Source organism: Pinus tabuliformis, chromosome 2_2 (genome assembly GCF_031772625.1).
Source record: "Pinus tabuliformis cultivar Carrire ecotype Pingquan chromosome 2_2, CPIR1, whole genome shotgun sequence".
In the NCBI taxonomy this organism is placed as follows: Eukaryota; Viridiplantae; Streptophyta; class Pinopsida; order Pinales; family Pinaceae; genus Pinus; species Pinus tabuliformis.
Genome location: NC_142300.1, coordinates 747,500,623 through 747,523,112, shown reverse-complemented (window position 1 = coordinate 747,523,112; position 22,490 = coordinate 747,500,623). Strand labels below are relative to the sequence as shown.

At 35.1% G+C, this 22,490-nt stretch overlaps 2 pseudogenes; both read right to left on the bottom strand.

Moving 5' to 3' along the window:
- Positions 1 to 10,562: 10,562 nt before the first annotated feature.
- On the bottom strand, positions 10,563 to 20,060 carry LOC149194840 (protein IQ-DOMAIN 6-like; annotated as a pseudogene).
- On the bottom strand, positions 14,891 to 17,200 carry LOC149194841 (E3 ubiquitin ligase BIG BROTHER-related-like; annotated as a pseudogene).
- Positions 20,061 to 22,490: the final 2,430 nt, after the last annotated feature.

Here is a 22,490-nt window from a genome sequence, read left to right as displayed (position 1 = left end):
ATATCCTAACAAAGAAGGGGGAGAAGAAGTACATCTCATATGTTTACTTTTTCCCTGGTTTGAAACATAACCTCACAAGCATTGGACAATTCATGCAAAAGGGTTACAATACCTTTTTCGAGAATGATGTATGCATAATTTTGGATAGGCCTCCAAGCAAACAACTGATTGCAATGGTTCAGATGACAAGCAATAGAATTTTTCTCCTAAAATTAAGATTATATTTGAAGGAAGAAGGTGCACAAGCACAACTATCAATGAACTCACAAGAGAATGGAAGAAAAGATGCAGCTGTCACACAAGTGAACTATCAAGAAGAGGTCAAAGATGAAAAATGGTTATGGAATTTGAGATTTGGACATCTCAAATTTGGAGGTTTGAATTTGCTACATAGGAAGGGCATAGTGAAGGGTTTTCCACTCATAAAAAAACTGGACAGCGTACGTGAAGGATGTATCTTGGCCAAGCAACATAGAGAGACATTTCCAACAGGAAAGTCAATAACGGCAAAGGCACCTTTGGAGATTGCCCACTCAGATTTATATGGACCAATGCAGACACCATAAATTGGTGGCAGCCACTATGTATTGACATTCATAGATGACTACACAGGGAATACATGGGTATATCTCCTAAAACAAAAAAGTGAAGTGTTTGAGCACTTTCGCCAATTCAAAGCTACTGTTGAGAAGCAAAGTAGACACTACATCAAAGTCCTCAAGACTGACAAAGGTGGCGAATACATCTCAAATGACTTCCTTTGCTTTTGTAAGGAACATGGAATTTAGAAGAAATTTACAACAAGATATACACCTCAGCAAAATGGTGTGGAGGAAAGGAAGAATAGAACCATTATGGAAATGGTAAGGAGTATGTTGCAGGCACAGCATTTTCTAGATGATTAATTGGCAGAAGTTGTCGCTTGTGTAGCATATATCTTGAATAGATATCCATCCAAAAGCATCGAGGACATAGTTCCTAAAGAGGCATGGAGTGGAAGAAAGCATAGTGTCACTCACATAAGAGTCTTTGGTTGTGTGGAATATGCACATGTCCCAGATGATTTGAGGAAGAAGTTGGATAGAAAGGGGTAGAAATGTATATTTGTTGGATACAGTGATGAATCAAAGGCATACAATCTCTACAATCCATCAACCAAGAAAGTCATAATCAATAGAGATGTGCAGTTCATAGAAGAGGAAGCATGGGATGGAAGTTTAGAGAAGACAGTCAATGTGAAAGCATGTATACCACATGAGGACAAAGAGGAAATAATAGCAACAAGAAATTCCTCGACAATGATTCCCTCTACTCTTATCCAAGCACAATAAAGCAGGTAGCAAGGAACACCATCAACAAATATTAGGACAGTGTCACGCAGTCAAGCAAGTGCTTCTCCAAGCACGCCGCAAAGAGCAACACCAAGTGACATATCAAGCCCATCTTCAACAAGCATAAGAAGACCAAAATTCAGAAATTTGAATGAAATATATGAGAAAGATGAATTTAATAGCAGTGTTGGCCTAAATTCATTATTTTCTTTTTTGTCATGTAGATGTCCCAATCCATTTTGAAGATGCAGTCAAATATGAAAAATGGCTTTGCAGTAATGGAGGAAGAAATGGAAGCAATAGAAAGGAATGAAAAATGGGAATTAGTGAACCTTCCGCAATGTCGATGGAAAGATTGAAAGGCACAGAGCAAGGCTAGTTGTCAAAGGATACAAGCAACAACATGGAAGAGATTATGAGGAAATGTTTGCACCAATCGCGAGGATGGAGATAGTGCGTACAGTTGTGGCGATTGTTGCGCAACATCAATGGAAAGTGTATCAAATGGATGTAAAGTTAGCGCTCTTGAATGGAGTGCTGAAAGAGGAAGTGTATGTTGCGCAACCGCCTGATTATGAGGTAGAAGGCCAAGAAGAAAAATTGTATCGGTTGAGGAAAGATCTTTATGGGTTGAAGCAAGCACCGCATGCATGGTACAATAGGATAGACGCCTACTTGATGGAAAATCATTTTGAAAAATGTGACGGTGAGCCTACTCTCTACATCAAAGAGAATGATGGCAGGATTTTCATTATTGTCTTATATGTAGGTTTGAATTTTATGGGAAGTGATGATTTTGTCATCGCTCATTTCAAACAAGTCATGAAGAATGAATTTGAAATGACAGACATGGGGTTGTTAGGTATTTTTTGGGCATAGAAGTAAAGAAAACAGAAAATGGCATTTTGATCTCTCAAGCAAAGTATGTAGGAGACATTTGGAGAGGTTTAAAATGTATAACAAGAAGCCCGCACCAACTCCAACTATCATGGGGTTGAAGTTGAGCAAAAAATATTGCAGCAGCAATGTCAATCTGACATTATACAAAAGCATGATAGGCAGCTTGATGTATTTAACTGCAACTAGGCCGGATATAATGTATGTAGTGAGTTTGGTGTCAAGCTTCATGCAGACACCCAAGGAGACACATTGGCAAGCAGTGAAAAGAATTCGAAGGAATGTGAATGGGAAAAAACAATATGGCATTATGTACACCACAACACATGATTTTAGGCTGGTTGGTTACACTGAAAGTGATTGGGCAGGAAGTGTCGATGACAGAAAGAGCATGTCGGGTTATTTTTTCATTTGTGCTCTGGAGCAATTTCATGGGCCTCCATGAAGTAGCCAATATTGTCACTGTCAACAACAAAAGCTGAATATGTTGCCGCAATAGAAGCAGTGTGTCAGGAAGTTTGGATGAGACAGATTTTGAGGAATCTTCATCGCGACCAAGATGGAGCGACAACTATTTTCTGCGATAACACACCCACAATTGAATTGTGAAAGAATTTGGTATTTCACAAGACGACCAAGCATATTGATGCTAAATATCATTTTATTGGAGAGTTGATTAGCAATGATGAAATTGTGTTGCAACACTATAGGTCATAGGAACAGTTTGTTGATATTTTCACAAGTCCATTGGCGCGTGAAAATTTTGTTTGTCTGAGAGATTTTTTGGTAATTTTCAATGGCAGAAGTTGTTATTAAGGGAGTGTGTTGGAAATATTAATGCCAACCACCACCTTAAACACACTGACAACCAACATGCTTGCCTAGTTAGCCACTACATGGTTTCGATTTTGTTTGCAGGCAGAAGGATAGAAGTTAGAATAGAAGTTCAGAGCGGACCATTCCGCAACACATCATAGAAGTTAAGGCATTTAATGAAGATTATCAAATAGATATGGGAAAACATTCATTTCGCGACTGTTGCCCACACTCCACAACACCTGAAAGTTCAGAAAATCATTTACTATGTAAAATCACCCATGTTAGGTAATAAATATTTTCTGTCATGTAATGAATGTCAAATTCGTATGTTAGGATAAATATGCAAGTAAAATTCATTTGTAATGTTGAGCATGTTGGGAAAGTTAGGGAGCGAGAGTTTGTGAGGTAGTGAGGAGAAAATCATGGAGGCAATATTGGTGGGTGCATGAAAACAAGTTTTATAGAGTTATACAAAAGTTTACTTTGCAACCCAGTAATGCGTGAATCGTAGTAAGTTTGTTTTTTTTTTTCACTTCGAGCTGCAACCTCCATTTATCAACCGAATGTAATTTCTTTATGTTTTGACATATAATATAAAGTGTGGTCAGTTTAGTTATGGTTTTAATTTTACATAATTTTAGTCTGTTTTGTCATGCATGAACTCTGTGTTTTTAATTAAGTCCCTGTGTGGTTGCGATATGCTTGCCGCAACCTAAGATTTACCTTTCTGAAACTGAAGTTGACCTTGCCTACTTTGTTGCAACTGATTTCTGAGCTCCTTTGCCCTCGTAAAATTTTTATAGCAAAACAAACCTGGTGGCAAAGTTCTCATAGTGATTCCAAAGTGTCAAGCCTCAAAGGCAGAGAACAAAGATAACCTTTCATCCCTGTCGGAGAAGAGAAACCATAGGAGATTGCATTAACAAAAAATAATACTCAAATAGAATCATACATAAATGGTTGACTGGAAGGAAAAATAATTAAATCATCAATATTATGGCTAATGATAAAAAATAGTTAACATTGTTACGAAATAATTATATAAAATGTGACCCTATTTCTAGACATTCAAGTGAAAGTTGAGGTGACTGTATTTCCGCAATCTTTCAGCTACGCTTTTCGTGAGGAATCTTACTGAATATGTAAATATTTTCTATGGTTAGTGTTGGAAATAATTACTTCTCACAACACATTGCCACCACTGCATTTCACACCGCCTCACCATCACCACCATGACTTTCTCAGACTTGAATAGTTGAACCGCCATACTTATTGAGTTTCGAAGAGCCATCACCACCTCAACTTATTTAACGTCGACAATGCAAATAACCTACTTAGTTTTTGTGTAAATGAAGACGATGGATAGACCAGATGCATAGAGTGTGAATTGTACGTATCTCTAGTTGCTTGAAGTTCTATAAATTTATGTTTGGTTTTGTGTTATTGAATAGCCGTACCTTTGTTGTTATATCCTTGTTGTGTTTGTGTTTCTGCTATTTACTCTAAACCTTCAATTGGTGTCAAAGCGTTGTGTGCTCTGCCAAATCTTTCATCTAGTATTGGAGCCACACGAGCAAGGAATTGTTGAAGGAATAATTTGCAGAGATAGATGGTCATTACTATGTGAACAACCACCATCCACACCATGTTTGAACATCTGGTATCAGAGCCACATGAGCAAGAATTGTTCAAGGAATCATTTGCAGAGACAGATGGTCATTACTATGTGAACAACCACCATCCACATTGAGTTCGCAACCCCATTCCTATTGTGAAGAGAATATTTTCTGAAGATAAAGCCACCAATACTAAGTCGTAGTAGAGTTGTAGTGAAGTCAAGGTGTGGTTGGAATATAAGCAAGTGCCGGTTATCCTAAAGTAGAAACTAAGGAATGACCGGCCTGTGTGCATGAGTCAACACGTGATACAATGACCATTGAGGTTGGTTTCCCGTGGGTTTGAGTTGTAGTGACTGTGTGAGAACACCATAAAGTATTGTGGTGTGAAGTGGCTAAGGTACAAGCAATTGGTAATTTCTTTACATGGAGTGGGTTTCTCAATCACCTTAGCCAAGTTCGAGTTCATTTAATATTTAATAGATTTTGTTTAGTGTTTCAAAAAGGGTTTCAAAACCTGTCTGTTTTGAAGGAGAAGTCATAAACTGTGGGTTCTGTGGAGCTTCCAACTTGAAGATTAGAGGAGTCTGTAGATGAAGAAGCCAAAGATATTTTCCTTGTTCGGAGGGGATTGAATAGCCATCATCAATGTTTCAAAGAATGCAGAGTGGTCGTTGTGGCAATGAGTTATAAGTTTGTGAGCCGCCATAACCAGAGGAAGAGGCTACAACCATTGCAGCCAGTTGTTTACAGTTTTTGGTTGTGTTGCACGAGCTTAAAGAAAACAAGTTTCACAGGTTTTGTGTTGTTGAATGTCTACGACGTTACATTGAAGATTCAACCTACGAATGAAAGTCTTTGTCCTTAAAATAAAAAGAGGTAAAGTATGTTTGTGTAAATTAAAAGGACGCGTAAATTGAGTATGAAAGGCCGGCTTAAAGTTCCATAGAACAAAGTCAAAAACTTAAATAGTGAATTAGCCATAAATTAATAAAGGAATGCTAAAAGTCTCAAAGGTACTCGTAAGTGTTCATGCATATATTTGGAAAGGAGTTTCGTTCAAGTGTTAAAATATTAAAGTCACCTCAGTAAGATAGGTTATAAAAGTCTTATGGTACGATATGAAGTATGTTTTATGGTTTTAGTGTGGGTTATGAAGGTTAATAAAAGGGATTCAAATAAAAAAAAAAATTAAGAGATTGAGTTGATTTTTATTATATTAAAAAAAGAAATGGAAATAACTTGCTTTGCAAAAGTTTACTTTCTATACAAATTTTTGTTTTGTAAGCATCACAATGTTTTGGAAGAAGATTGTGCCTTACAAGGCGCATATTAAAAATCATATTTTTCCTGGGGGGGTGATATGGAAGATATCCTCATTCAATCATGAAAACATCTATAAGGCATAGGAAATACAACAGTCATGGGTCGCAAATCATGACTAAGGCAGATGAATAAAATGAATCAAAAAGAAAAGGAAAAGATTGTTGCCTTATTTAGAGAAGTTCAGGTTGGAGCTGAGGAATTAAGAATTCTAGCAGAACAGAAAGAAGAAATCAAAGGTGATTGGTGTGGCTTTGATCTGCTACCACCACCTATGTTTACTGGTAAATATTTTGATTTGTGGGTTATTAAAATGTTTACTTTTCTTCGAGCTAAAGACTTAATTGAACATTGGTCTAATAACCCATATGATGATGTATGTGATTATTTAGCATTAAGTTTTATAAAACAAGGATTGGATGAGAAGTTTTTGTGCATGGTAGCAGAAGCTACAACTTTCAATGAAGCACGGAAGATCATTGAAGCAGAATTTGGTGCAAGGGGGAATAATCAAATTGAAGACAGTAGAGTTGTTCAGCCTATTGTAGCAGTGATTTAGTTGAAGAAAGGAGTGTTGTTCAGCCTGTTGTGGGAGTGCTTGAAGATGAGAATGAAGATGGATATGTAGTAGTGAATGTAAAAAGAGATGAAGGACTTTGTTAATCTCAGTTGAAAGTGGATCACAATTTTGATGGTGTGTTATCAGCAGACGCTGATTTTGGTATAGATAATGTTGCCAATGGAGAAGCATCTCATTTAGTAGAGCCAACAATTGAAATTGCTAATGTTAAATTTGATGAAGAAAAATTAACTCGTGATGGGCGATCATAGATGATGAAAGATAAACATCTTATTGATACACTATTATTTGGTGAGAGAATCCCACTTGCGTTTGAAAGGAAACTGGAAGAGATAGAGAGAGAGACAGAGATAGAGGCAAAAATAGAGTCAGAGACAAAGAAGGAAGTCCACAAAGAGAAAATAAAGACAGGGGAAAATCTAGAGAAGGAACAAAGCCAAATTGGTTCTGCAAACTTTTTTAATTCTAACGTTGATTTCCAGTGTGCATGTACACATAATGATTATGAAGAAGAATTAAATTTCATTGAAACATGGCTTGAAAAACCACGTCTTGATGATGCCTACATAGAAGTTGGAGCTATGAATATTGAAGACAATATGGATGATATTGAAAATGAAAATGAAATTTTCATGTATTGGAGCCCTGAAGAGATTAAATTTGATTATGAACTTATGATGCATCAAAATGAAAATCAAAATATTGATGATGAAGAACAAACTATAGAAGATGACATGTGGTAGTAGTACACATACGAACAGATTTTTGAAGAAGTAAAGGAAATCCATGGACACCCTTAAATGATTTTTTATGTTTTGGTAGAGTTGTGACAACAAATGAAGAAACTGACAATTTGGAACCTATGCCAAAAAGAAAAAGATGAAGCAATTCAGAGGATACAGGATCTCGAAGAAAAGGAAAAAGAAATCCAACACACAAGTTGATGTCAAAGTTTTGAATCATTATAAGCCTAGCTGAGACTTCGACCAGCGGGCATGTTTACGTTTTGTTAAGTCATGGTTAAGTTGTCAGTCGTAATTAAGGGGGAGTGTTGGAAATAATTACTCCTGACAACACATCGCCACAGCTACACTCCACATCGCCTCACCATCACCGTCATGACCTACTCAGACTTGAAGAGCCCGACCGCCATACTTGTTAAGTTTCGAATAGCCATCACGACCTCAACTTATTTAACGTCGAAAAGGCAAAAAAGCGACTTAGTTTTTGTATAAATGAAGATGAAGCATAGTCCAAATGCATAGAGTGTGAATTGTCCATAGCTGTAGATGCTTGACCTTCTGTAAATTAATGTTTGGCTTTGTGTTGTTGAACAACTATAGCTGTGTTCTTATATTCTTGTTGTGTTTGTTCTTTTTTTTTTACTCTAAACCTTCAATTGGTATCAGAGAGTTGTGTGCTCTGCCCAATCTTTCATCTAGAAACACAAGCAGTAGAACCATTACGGGCCTTGAGAGGAGGCAATAGCTCCGAGAATGATGACAAATTTAGGAAAATCGAAGTGCGTGGATGTGACAAATACCAATTAGTAAACACTTGCAGGTGTGGCACTTGACATCTCATCCGCTAGTGAGATGAAATAGTGAAATTCCAATGATTTTTCGGTTTTTTTGTCATTTCATTTTGATACCAAATTGAAGTAAATTTTCATTTTCTTTCTTCTCTTTTATTCTTTTATATTTTGAATTGCGCTCTCCACTGTTATAAATTTGGTTTTCATTATTTTAACATTGTTCTATTTCAACGAGTAGATCACAAGCAACACTTACAGATGGAAGGTAGTGGGATATGGTAAGACAATGTGATTTCACAGTTGTTTTACATGAAAATATCGAAATTAGAGTGTAAAGTATTACTAATTCTACTTTTACAAGCATTGCAATAATTTATTAAAAAAATTATTACGAGAGTCATTTATCAGTTAACAGTAAGAGAAAATGGAATGGTTTAAAATAAAGAAAGAAATATGCTGGGCATAAGTTGTAATTAAATAATATAAATTGACAATTTGGTAGAAGATAGGGTTATAGTCTATTTTTTAATGTTTTGACTTTTTGAAATTTTCTTTTATCAATTTTAATTATTTAAAACGTTGTATGGATTGTCAATTTTGATTATTTAAAATATTATAGAGATTTATTAGAATTATAAATTGGAAATGGTATTATATAATCTATATATTTATTTAAAAACAATTTTTAAATATTTAAAATGACAATTTCACCCAAAATTCTACATAATTTAATCTATGTTTTAGATAATCTATTTCATTATCGCATAAATCTTAATGAAGCTATATAAATTAAATGGATGATAAATGCAGATAGATATTAATCCATCATAAACATAAAAAATTTCATGATCTGTCTTAGGTTCTTAAAACTAAAAATAATTAAAAAAATCTTAAAAAACTAAATAAATAATAACAATATGATCATCATTATTATTAAAAGAGTTAATATATAAGTTAAACATATATACATTTAAAAAAACATGGAACTAACCATGAAGATCTACTCTCCACTTTACCATGGAGATTTTGAAATTGTAAATAGAATTTGTTACAATACCTACCCCAAAAACGATAAATCACTGCATATGACACTTCATATGACATTTCTCTAAATAATCAATTTAGTTAAAGAGATAAAATAACACAACTATGTTGTAGATAAATCTCAACCTCTAATTTGTGTATATTACTATGAATATTCTAAAATATTTTGTGGAGGCTAAATGCTATTATCCACTTAACAATTATTAATGATTAAATTAAAATTCTAAAAGTTCTATTCAAAAATAAACAAATCCATCCAATTAAGTATTAACAAAACAATTTCTAATTTCTTATAAATTTCTTATATTTACATTTAAATATATTAAAACTATAGTTAATTTAATATTTAAATTTTCCCATGTTTTAGGGAGGGATTCACTAGCCGATGTGTAATTTTCTTCGTAGTGTTCTTTTTAAAATAAAAATAAAATATTCTTTAAATTAAAGAAACAAATATGGTTACTTTTAAAATTCATTTAAAGTAATTAAAAAAAAGGAAACAAAGATAATACTATTTCAATGAGATAGGTAAATAAACCACTTTAATATCCCTATATATATATATATATATATATATATATATATATATATAAATTTTTATATTTTTTAAAAATATATTAATAGAAAAAAATTTGCAATATAATCATAAATAAAATATGAGGATAATTTCAATGTCAAGAATTTACATATTATATATTGTTTTAATAATAATAATAAATAATAATGTCTTTATATTATAAAGTAATTGAAAAATTAACTTCTTATTTGTATACCATTTAAGTATCATTATTTTACATTTTGACCTTTTTATTAATGGTTAATTTTCAATAAACTAGCATTTGCAACACATGTTGCAAAGGAAACACCGTAAGGCAATGGCATAAGAAATAATAGTATAGAAAAAAGAAGTCAAAATTTTATACAATGCATAAGAAATAATAGCATAGAAGGGAAGTTGTGTGATTTCAAAATGGGCTTCTCTCCATCATAAAAAGAACTAAACACATGTAAGACTACCCTAGTGGACTTTAAGTGGCAGAGGAAAACATTGAGAAACAACACTATACAGTCAGTAGTGGGGCCTAGATTCTAGCACCAACATTTTGATCCCTCTTTGTGCAACCACAAAGAGATGTTTCATGTTGGCCCAACTAAACAAATGAAAATATTTCATGTCTTCTTTTGAGTTCTTAAGTAAAAACTATTTAAAATTGAACTCAAAATTTTACTCTCCACTCCTAAAGAGCATCTGACACAGTTCAGCTTGAAGCTGAAATCTTAACCTCTGCATCCAAGTTGAACTTTTGTTCAAAAATATAGAATAATGCACATGAAATGCTGGTCACTGTAGCTCAAGCCATTCACAACAGAGTTTTAAACCTTCAGCCACTAGTAGTGACAGGATAGAACTCTGAAACTTAGCATTGATAAAAGGGTTTTCGGGACTCTCCATAAGAACAGGAAGAAATATCTCCACTCTTGGTAGATGATTTGTCAGATCTCAACATAGGTGGAATCAATTTGCAAGCATGCAGAGAAGAATCTGAACCGGCTCTGCTCTTCACTTCAGCATTATATGAAGAAAATTTCTTCTGCAATTGAAGATCATCATATGAGGGTATTATCTTTGGAGCATTGGACGAGCGTATTTTAGCCTTGGCAGACTCTATAGATTTCATGTAATTAGGCCTTCCCACACTCTTATCTGATGTCTGCAGAGTATTTCCAGATTTTGGAGTAAATGATCCCCTTGAGATTGTTGAGCTCTCATCAGATTGGATATCAGAGCTAGGCTTTGGAGATGATCTACCAATAGGATGACTGGAAACCGTTGAAGGTGGTTTTGCAGCAACACGAACACTAATATTGTTTCTGCGAACTTTAACTTTGCCTTGTTCATGGGATCTTCGCAGATTCTCTCCAGCATCATCATAGCTTTTGAGAGATTGAATTTCAAAAGCATCCATTTGGTCTTGTTCCATGAGTCCATTCTCGAAAGGCTTTGCAACCATCCAACATTCTAACCAGCTCCAACCCCAACTATTCTTGTCTAGCTCAATTCTAGAATAATTCATGTGTGTTTTTGAATTGCTTCTCCATTGCTGAAAACAGATTCAACACCCATAAAAGTTACTAGAATATAAATTTCAAAATGTCAACCTGGCATCTACATCTAAGTTCTTGTGCAGAGGATTCTACCACAACATTTAAAATCTTCCAGAAATAGAGTGTTCAATCAAGGCCTTATACAAATGAATTTTCAAGTGACTTTTCTGCATTGAACATAGTTATGTACGTGATGGGAGAGAGCATAAGCAGTTGCTCTCTCATGTTTGATTGCACCCTCTCGTCTCATTTGCAGTTTTGCACGAACTTCTTCAAGGGTTCCTTGACTATCACAGCAACCCTCATCAAACATGAGCATACAAATTATTCCCCAAAAAGATAGGTGGGGCATTGAGCATACAACATGTTCAACAAACCATGTACTTCAAATCTACCCAAAAAATGCAGAAATAAGGTATCTTCTGGCAATGCTCGGATTCTTAAATATTGAGATTTTTAAGTTGTTGTTTGGCACGAAGGAGGCATATTCTGATGAGAATAGATTTGTTGATTTTGAATAAATATGATGGTAGTTCTACACTTTACAATAACATTTCTCCTTAAGTATTACATCTGTTTACAAAGATGTGGCCATAAATTTGTTTTTAACGAAGAAATACCATTGCGGTAATATTTACAAATCAGCCACTGAATTCTATACGAAAAGGGAACTGTACAGTGTTTCTTTTCTCTGCAATTTTTAGTTGCAGAAGCTCAGGGACAAAATTCAGTATCCATAGGTTTCTGGTCCATAACGTCGTGCTTACATATGGGGCACAACTTAGAGTGATTTAGCAACCAATCTACACCACAGCGGTTATGGAAACTGTGGGCGCATGGTAAGGAGATGATTTGGTCACCAAATTCATATTCAAACTGCCATATTGCACATTTCCTTGACAACATCCCAAAACATAGATTATCAAAATCATAGAAAATAAATCATCTCCTTAGTTTGTTAAGAACAATGATAGACATTGTATGCTAAATACAAGACATGAGAACCTAATAATAGATAAACCCTTACTCCATTTCATCTGTCGATCCCTATTCAGACTTATTTCCACCAAAACTTAATATTGGCATAGAGTTCACTATTGTGGCAGGAGCCACACATTTTACATTTTCCAGCTGAACAAGAGACTGTAAAAATCCCAACAACAAACCCCAATATTAGTAAGATTAAAATTTAATCTCAAATTGGAGATAGAAAGCCTGTTGATCTCTCTGAACCTTGCTACCATAAGTGTACACTCACTCCAGCTAGTCTCTTAAAAATACACATTCCAATAAAAGCATAAATCACTTCATTATGTTGGTTCATCTATTGATGGTGCCAATATTTAATGTATATACTTTTGTATGCAGAAATATTATCGATTTTCAACATATATTGCCCATGTTTGATGGCCTGATTTATTCCCTATTCAACAAATTTCCAAACAACGCAAACTAGCTACAAACAGAATCAGATACACTATTCTAATGGCAACTCTGGCATGTATGTAAAAGACCAAGGAACAGATCCTAATGATGTATGTACAAGACTTCACTTATAGTAAATGTTGGGCATAGAAAGAGGTGAACCTTGTATCTGCACAAAATCCATGACATATCGATAGAACACCTTATTAATATTAAAATGATTATTTTGAAGTATTTCATATCAAATACAGAAAATAAACTTATGTCCCTCAACATGAATTACCTAATATGGATCAGCGCGATTGAACCTGACGTCAGACCTGGCATCTTTTCAATTCAAGAATCAATGCCAAGGTTCTCAGAATTAAAAACCCAATGAAGCCAAATCCACTGAACATTATATATTAATGCACAAATTTTTCTAACATTGTGGCTATCCACTTAGGCATGTGGAATTTCTTTCTTATGTACTCGAATTGGAAAAAGAATTAAATACGTGTAATGCACACCAAGCCCTCATAACGAAGCCTTCCACTCTCGCATTAAAAAGATATATGAAATGCATTGAAGTGAATAAGACACATGGATCTTCTATCCAATAGATACAGAATCAGCTAATAGAATATAGCACGTGCCTAACACAAAATGGACCTACCTATACCTTTGTCAGGAAACTCTTGAACATGACAAAGCTGACAGGAATGTTTGGACATCCCCTGTAGAAGAACTGATGCATCAAACCTTTTGTTAGTTCTTTAGAAAGAAGTTCTTTTTCTACCCTTGCTCCCCTGGGGACTTAGGACACAAACTACTAAGGAACATAATTTGTCGCCATTTGAAAGAAATTTTGATTTTGATTTTGAGCTAGCAAAGCTCATGGCTCAAGCCTCATATGCAATTCCATGCTTATTACGAAACCCATATTCTCACCATACCTTAGGAGGTCCACACAAAGATATCTTCATGCTTATATTTATTCCACAAGGGGAAAGCTCTTCAATCCCCTAAGAGGGCGAGTGATTACTCCACTAATGCCATGAAAATTTATTTTCACCAATAATTATTAGCAATAATGTGCATAGTACAACATAATACATTTTTCCTCCTGCAAAGTGCAGAGACTTGAATCTTAGATATATGAAAATATTACCAAAACAAGAATAAGGGGAAGACAAATGAAAACAAAATCTGAAGACTAATATATCTCCTTTCAGGCAAATATCTAGTTATTAGAGGCATACCTCATATGACATGTCAATAGTGCCTTGGCTACTATATTCAATGCCCCCCGAGTATAAAACATGCAATGATTAAATTGGTCATAGTTCTACGTAATAAGTTGGTATTCAATAAAAGAAAACAAGCTTTAAGAAATGCATCAGTTAATGAACGCTAATAGGATGGAAAAGTTAAATCATGAGAATCCATTATTCTATGGAACTTGCTTGCAACAATTCAACCCCAGGGAAGCAGCTTACATAATGCCATTTCAAGGCCAAAATCATCACAATTTTCACTTATCGGCTGATTTGAATGGAAAAGATCATGAGAAAGAGCGTGGAAGCATCTAAGGTCTTGTGCAGAGGATTCTACCATAACATTTAAAATCTTCCAGAAATAGAGTGTTCAATCAAGGACTTATACAAATGAATTTTCAAGTGACTTTTCTGCATTGAACATAGTTATGTACTTGATGGGAGAGAGCGTAAGCAATTGATCTCTCATGTTTGATTGCACCCTCTTGTCTCATTAGCAGTTTTGCATGAACTTATTCAAGGGTTCCTTGATTATCACACCACCCCTCCTGAAACATGAGCATACAACTTATTGCCCAAAAGGGTAGGTGGGGCATTGAGCATGCAACACGTTCAACAAACCATGTACTTCAAATCTACCCAAAAAATGTAGAAATAAGGTATCTTCTGGCAATGCTCAGATTCTTAAATATTGAGATTTTTAAGTTGCTGTTTTGGCAGGAAGGAGGCATATTCTGATGAGAATAGATTTCCTAATTCTGAATAAATACGATGGCAGTTCTACACTTTACAACAATATTTCTCCTTAAATATTACATTTGTTTATAAAGTTGTGGCCATAAATTTGTTTTTAACGAAGAAAGACCACTATAGTAATATTTACAAATCAGCCACTGAATTCTATACAAAAAGGGAACTGTATAGTGTTTCTTTTCTCTGCCATTTTTAGTTGCAGAAGCTCAAGGACCAAATTCAGTATCCACAGGTTTCTGGTCCATAACGTCGTTCTTACATATGAGGCACAGGTTACTGTGATTTAGCAATGACTCTGCTCCACAGTGATTATGGAAACTCTGGGTGCATGGTAAGGAGATGATCTCGTCACCAAATTCATATTCAAACTAGAATATTGCACATTTCCTACACAATGTCCCAAAACATAGATTATAAAAATCACAGAAAATAAATCATCTCCTTAGGTTGTTAAGAACAATGATAGACATTGTATCCTAAATACAAGACATGAGAACCTGATAATAGATAAACCCTTACTCCATTTCATCTGTCGATCCCTGTTCAAACGTATTTTCATCAAAACTTAATATTGGCATAGAGTTCACTAATGTGGTAGGAGCCACACATTTTACATTTTCCAATTGAACAAGAGACTGTAAAAATCCCAACAACAAACCCCAATATTAGTAAGATTAAAATTTAATCCCAAATTGGAAATAGAAATCTTGTTGAACTCTCTGAACCTTGCTACCACAAGTGTACACTCACTCACTCCAGCTAGTCTCTTAAAAATACACATTCCAATGAAAGCATAAATCATTTCATTATGTTGGTTCATCTACTGATGGTGCCAATATTTAATGTATATCCTTCTGTATGCAGAAATATTATCGGTTTTGAACATATATCACCCAGGTTTGATGGCCTGATTTATTTCCCTATTCAACAAATTTCCAAACTATGCAAACTAGCTATCAAACAGAATCATATACACTAGTATAATGGCAACTCTGGCAAGTATGTAAAATACCAACAAATAGGCCCTAATCATGTCTGTACAAGACTTCACTTATAGCAAAGGTTGGGCATAGAAAGAGGTGAACCTTGTATCTACTCAAAATCCATGACATCAGGACAGAACACCTTATTAATATTAAAAGGATTATTTTGAAGTATTTCATATCAAATACAGAATATAAACATATGTCCCTCAACAAGAATTACCTAATATGGATCACCGTGATTGAACCTGACATCAGACCTGGCATCTTTTCAATTCAAGAATCAATGCTAAGGTTCTCAGAATTAAAAACCCAATGAAGCCAAATCCACTTAACGTTATAAAGTCATGCACAAATTTTTCTAACTTTGTGGCTATCCACTTAGGCATGTGGACTTGCTTTGTTATGTACTCAAATTGGAAAAAGAATTAAATACGTGTAATGCACACCAAGCTCTCATAACGAAGCCTTCCACTCTCGCATTCAAAAGATGTATGAAACACATTGAGGCGAATAAGACACATGGATCTTCTATCCAACGGATACATAATCAGCTAATAGAATATGTTACATGCCTAACACAAAATGGACCTACCTATACCTCTGTCAGGAAACTCTTGAACATGACAGAGCTGACATGAATGTTTGGACATCCCCTGTAGAAGAACTGATGCATCAAACCTTTTATTAGTTCTTTAGAAAGAAGTTCGTTTGCTGCCCTTCCTCCCCTGAGGACTTAGGAAACACACTACTAAGGAACATAATTTGTCGCCATTTGAAAGAAATTTTGATTTTGATTTTTAGCTAGCAAAGCTCATGGCTCAAGCCTCATATGCAATTCCATGCTTATTAGGCAACCCATATTCTCACCGTACCTTAGGAGGTCCACACAAAGATATATTCATGCTTATATTTGTTCCAAAAGGGGGAAAGCTCTTCAATCCCCTAAGAGGGCAAGTGATTACTCCACTAATGCCATGAAAATTTATTTTCACCAATAATTATTAACAATAACATGCATAGTACAACATAATACATTTTTCGTCCTGCAAAGTGCAGAGACTTGAATCTTAGAAATATGTAAATATTACCAAAACAAGAATAAGGGGAAGACAAATGATAAGAAAATATGAAGACTAATATATCTCCTTTCAGGCAAATATCTAGTTATTAGAGGCATACCTCATATGACATGTCAATAGTGCCTTGGTTACTATATTCAATGCCCCTTGAATATGGAGGAGGATCTGCCAATGATAATGAAAGGGCTGAAACATGCAATGATTAAATTGGTCATAATTCTACCTAATAAGTTGGTATTCAATAAGAGAAAACAAGATTTAAGAAATGTGTCAGTTAATGAATGCTAATAGGATGGAAATGTTAAATCATGAGAATCCATTATTATATGAAACATGCTTGCAACAATTCACCCCAGGGAAGTAGCTTACATAATGCCATTTCAAGGTCAAAATCATCACAATTTTCATTTCTCAGCTGATTTGAATGGAAAATATCATGAGAAAGAGCGTGGAAGCATCAAAGGTCTTGTGAAAAGGATTCTACCATAGCATTTAAAATCTGCTAGAAATAGAGTGTTCAATCAAGGACTTATACAAATGAATTTTCAAGTGACTTTTTTGCATTGAACATAGTTATGTACCTGATGGTAGAGAGCATAAGCAATTGCTCTCTCACATTTGATTGCACCCTCTTGTCTCATTTGCAGTTTTGCATGAACTTCTTCAAGGGTTCCTTGACTATCACACCACAGCTCCTGAAACATGAGCATACAACTTGTTGCTCGAAGAGAAAGGTGGGGCATTAAGCATACAACATGTTCAACAAACCATGTACTTCAAATCTGCCCAAAAAACACAGAAATAAGGTATCTTCTGGCAATGCTCGGATTCTTAAATATTGAGATTTTTAAGTTGATGTTTGGCAGGAAGGAGGCATATTTTGATGAGAATAGATTTGCTGATTCTGAATAAATACGATGGCAGTTCTACACTTTACAACAATATTTCTCCTTAAATATTACATCTTTTTACACAGTTGTGGCCATTAATTTGTTTTTAATGAAGAAAGACCACTGCAGTAATATTTACAAATCAACCACTAAATACCATACAAAAAGGGAACTGTACAGTGTTTCTTTTCTCTGCCATTTTTAGTTGCAATAGCTAAGGGACCAAATTCAGTATCCACAGGTTTCTGGTCCATAATGTGATTCTTACATATGGGGCACAACTTAGAGTGATTTAGCAACCACTCTGCCCCACAGTGGTTATGGAAATTGTGGGTGCATGTTAAGGAGATGATCTGGTCAACAATTTCATATTCAAACTGGCATATTTCACATTTCCTACACAACGTCCCAAACATAGATTATCAAAATCACAGAAAATAAATCATCTCCTTAGGTTGTTAAGAACAATGATAAACATTATATCCTAAATACAAGACATGAGAACCTGATAATAGATAAAGCCTTCATTTCATCTGTCGATCCCTGTTCAGACTTATTTCCATAAAAAGTTAATATTGGCATAGAGTTCACTATTGTAGCAGAAGCCACACATTTTACATTTTCCAACTGAATAAGAGACTGTAAAAATCCCAACAACAGATCCCAATATCAGTAATATTAAAATTTAATCTCAAATTTGGAAACAGAAAGCCTGCTGAACTCTCTGAACCATTGCTGAAAACAGATTCAACACCCGTAAAAGTTACTAGTATATAAATTTCAAAATGTCAACCTGGCTTCTACATCTAAGGTCTTGTGTTGAGGATTCTACCACAACATTTAAAATCTGCTAGAAACGGAGTGTTCAATCAAGGGCTTATACAAATGAATTTTCAAGTGACTTTTCTGCATTGAACATAGTTATGTACTTGATGGGAGAGAGCATAAGCAATTTATCTCTCACGTTTGATTGCACCCTCTTGTCTCATCTATAGTTTTGCACAAACTTTTTCAAGTGTTCCTTGACTATCGCACCACCCCTCGTGAAACAAGAAATGCACTTCTAAAACAAAATGTATAACAGAGCCAGTATTTTGCAAGTTAAAACATAAAATACTTTTAGGTTATCAAAATTGTTTCGGCAATTCTACATCACACAGATATTACTATTGTAGTATAAGTGATGGGATTGTCAGAAACTGAAATTTAACATATCTAGAAACAAAGGGAAAGCAACTGGTAAGAAAAACCGAGATCATTTTAGACCTATGATAAAGAAGTATCCATATGACATATGATCTAGTCCGCTGCACAAGGGTCGTGAAAAGAAATATGGCCAGGAAAAGTCTACAGAAAGGGTAGCTACTTTTCTTCATGACTAGTCCTGGTTTGATGTCTGAGCACAAACCAGAACAGGGACCTGAAGCTTTTGTGTAGGAAATTTTCATGATAACAGTAAACACGATGATGATTAGGATTTTCTTGTGGTTTCGTATATATCTTAAACTATAGTTCACATATGGTAATCCGACACTCACAGGATTCACCACTCCGACCTATTGTGTGGGTAGAGTAAGATACTAAAACATAGTGGCTAGAGTGTTGAAATACCTCAGATTCTCGCAGTTTGTTTTGGCGAATTCAATGTTCAGAAATCATTTTTTGCACAGCTAAGCCTTCAGTCGACATCTGAACACGGCAAGCTCTTACAAGGGCCTAAACTCTAACAAGTGCTTGCATGCACCTCAAGATAATTGCTGCTTGTTTCCTTACCTGACGACCTCGAAATAATGCTTGTAATCTCACAAACCCTTCGAGCGCTCGCAGTTCCCTCTTGGCTTGTAAAACCCAAACTAAATCCGATGGATTGAAAGCAATCATCTCTCAAAACAACCAAACATACAATCTATAGAGGCTTGTGCATGAAGAATGGTTACCAAAAGTCCTCGAAAAGCAGTCTATATGCGAATGGCAGCCCATTCTTCTCTGACAACCTTGAACTCTTTAGGAGGAGCCCTCACAATAGTGGCCACTGTAGCATTATAAGCCTCTGCAGCACCAGATATAACTTCAGATGTCTCCCCGCTTGAATTTATCCTCTTATGGAAACTTTCTTCATTTCTCCCCTCGGATTCATGGTCACCAGAAATTTTACACAGGCCCCATTTTCTGGACTTTACATTGGTGAGATTTTTCTATGCGTGTCACAACAAAGTTAATAAGCTTTCTTTCACTAAATGAATGAACTTAGAACAAGATTCCTACATAACTAATGACTGGAAAAACAATGAAGTATCACAAAAGATGTGTGAGATGCAATTTCCCAGGTAAGGAAATGCACCTATTATTAGGGTCCACTGATAACCTAAGATGATGAGCAGGACTGCGAAAAGTTACATGAGCAGAGTATGCAAAGGCCATGCTGTAAAAAGTTACATGAATAGAGTATGCAAAGGCAGTGCTACAAAAGTTACATGAACGGAGTATGCAAAGGCTGTGCATAGAGCATCTCCGACAAAGTAAGACATGAGAGAAGTACAAGAAGATATAAAGCATGAAAAATTTAAGAAAGAAACAGGAAAAGAGCATGAGAAAGAGCGTGGAAGATGGCAGGAATGTCAAACAACTACTCTCCTAGTAGACGAGGCCGAGAAGAAAATAGAGAATGATCTAGAAAATACCATAAATTTCATCATGGATCTTCATTATTTTATTGATATATTTTGGATGGAGATCATAAAAGTAGTCGTACAAATCTTGAGCCATTTATCAGAAATAGGCTTGGAGCAGTAGATATTCGCACGGGAGCCTCTTCTGCGCAAAATGTTTGTACCACAAAGACATTCGGTATCCGAATAGCTCCCCTCGAGCTCGCCGACCCTGCTGGTTGATGAGCTCTGGCTGGTAACATCCCTAGGCTATTTCTGTGTCTCTAGAAATTTTTACTGCTCAGGGCGTTGGAGAGTTACAACTACCTGAGGATAATCGAACGACTCAACATGGCTCAATCGTCTAACATATCATCTAATGGTGCAAAGTAATGACATGTAGGTAGAGAGAAAATGTTATTTCAGAGGGAACGCCTTACGACGTAATTAAATATTTGTTGGAATTGAATGTTTAACCTATTTTATTTTATGTGTGTTTGTAGGATTTTCAAGAGATTGAATCCATTTTACCGATCACATTTTAATTTTTAACCAACAGGGCCATCACAATTCAACCAACATACCTTACAAGAGGAAGCGGGTTACCCATACTATTTACTAAATACGTAAAAATTTATGAAAAAAGTATTAAAGCTAGCATCACTTATTCATGTGGTGTCTCTTGAGTTTATAACCAATTAAACCAACAATCTTTACAAGAGAATGCAGTTACGCATGCTAATTACTAAATCTACAAAATATAATGAAATATTATTAAAGATAGCGTCAAAAGCTTTTGATCATTTGTATTCGTGTGAGAGGTCAGCTGTCAAATTCATAACCCACCTTTGATCATTCTTATTTTGGTCACTTTACATTGACCTAATTTATAACTTGAGTGTTGACAACTTTTATTGTGGTCACATTTATGAAAGATTATTAAAGCTAACATCAAAACCTTTTGATCATTTTTATTCTTGTCAGAGGTCAGCTGTCAAATTCATGTCACATTTTATGAAAGATTATTAAAGCTAGCGTCAAAAACTTTTGATCATTTTTATTCTTGTAGGTCAGCTGTCAAATTCATAACCCGCCTTTGATCATTATTATTCTGGTCACTTTACACTGACCAAATTTATAACTTGAATGTTGATATGTTTTATTTTTGTACATTTCACTAACGAATTGATAACTTAAATGAAATAATTGAATTAGAAATACTCCGTTAATTAGAAGCAGAGAGCAAGAAAATGAACCTCAAGGCATTCTTTCTTGGCAAATGAAAACGAATTTTAGTTTATGAGGCGGGCATGACATCTGGATTCTAAGTGAATAAGGAACCCCCTGAAGCCAATTGTTCGTGTTCACACTCAGAGACCCCATCTACATAGGCACATGCACCGATAACTATCATTTTTCGTTGCGCTTTCTACGCTTTTATTTTGTTGACTTTTAAAATTCGATGAAACGACATTGGGAGAAGCAGCGGTGGAGGAATAAGAAGGAGATGATGAAGGAAGGCGACCAAGAAATCCTATTGCAAGTCTCACCTCAATATTTGGATTCCGGTAAAGAATTATAGAGAATAATCACCATAATATTCCTATATTATTGATGTTTTGGAGTTCTTGTCCACAAAAGCGAAAGATTTGAGTTTTTTTTAATTTTTTAAAGAAGTTCTGAGGTCAGACTGGTGCATAAAACGCTTAGAGGAAGATTAATTTAGGGCTTTCTCTGCATTTTTGAACTGCTAGCAGATGGGTTAAACTTTGGTTACCATGAGAAGAGTTTATTTGGATTTGTGTTGTGTCTGATTTTTTATGCTTGCAAGGGAAGGTGTGGAGCTCGGAGAGTCTCCAGAATAGTCTTGATGTATCAGAAAATATGAAGCATGAAGTTGTACTGCTATTTAAAAACAACTCTATTAGTATCTGAATCGTAATGAGGTAAGTCCACTTGACCACATAGTTTTCTACAGGGAAGAAAGGTCAAAATTTGATGGAGGAAGTCAATAATCTTGAGATGTACCAATCTTGGTCTTCTTGAGGCTTTCATTTTGATTTGGATAAGTTCAAACTATACAATTTATGATTATAAAACCAAAAGGGAAAGGGGTTGTGGTGAGGAAAGCTAATTTGGTATAATTTGGCATTTTAAAGATTACAAGTTCACAAGTTCAAATCCTTGTGCTTGATTTTTGATT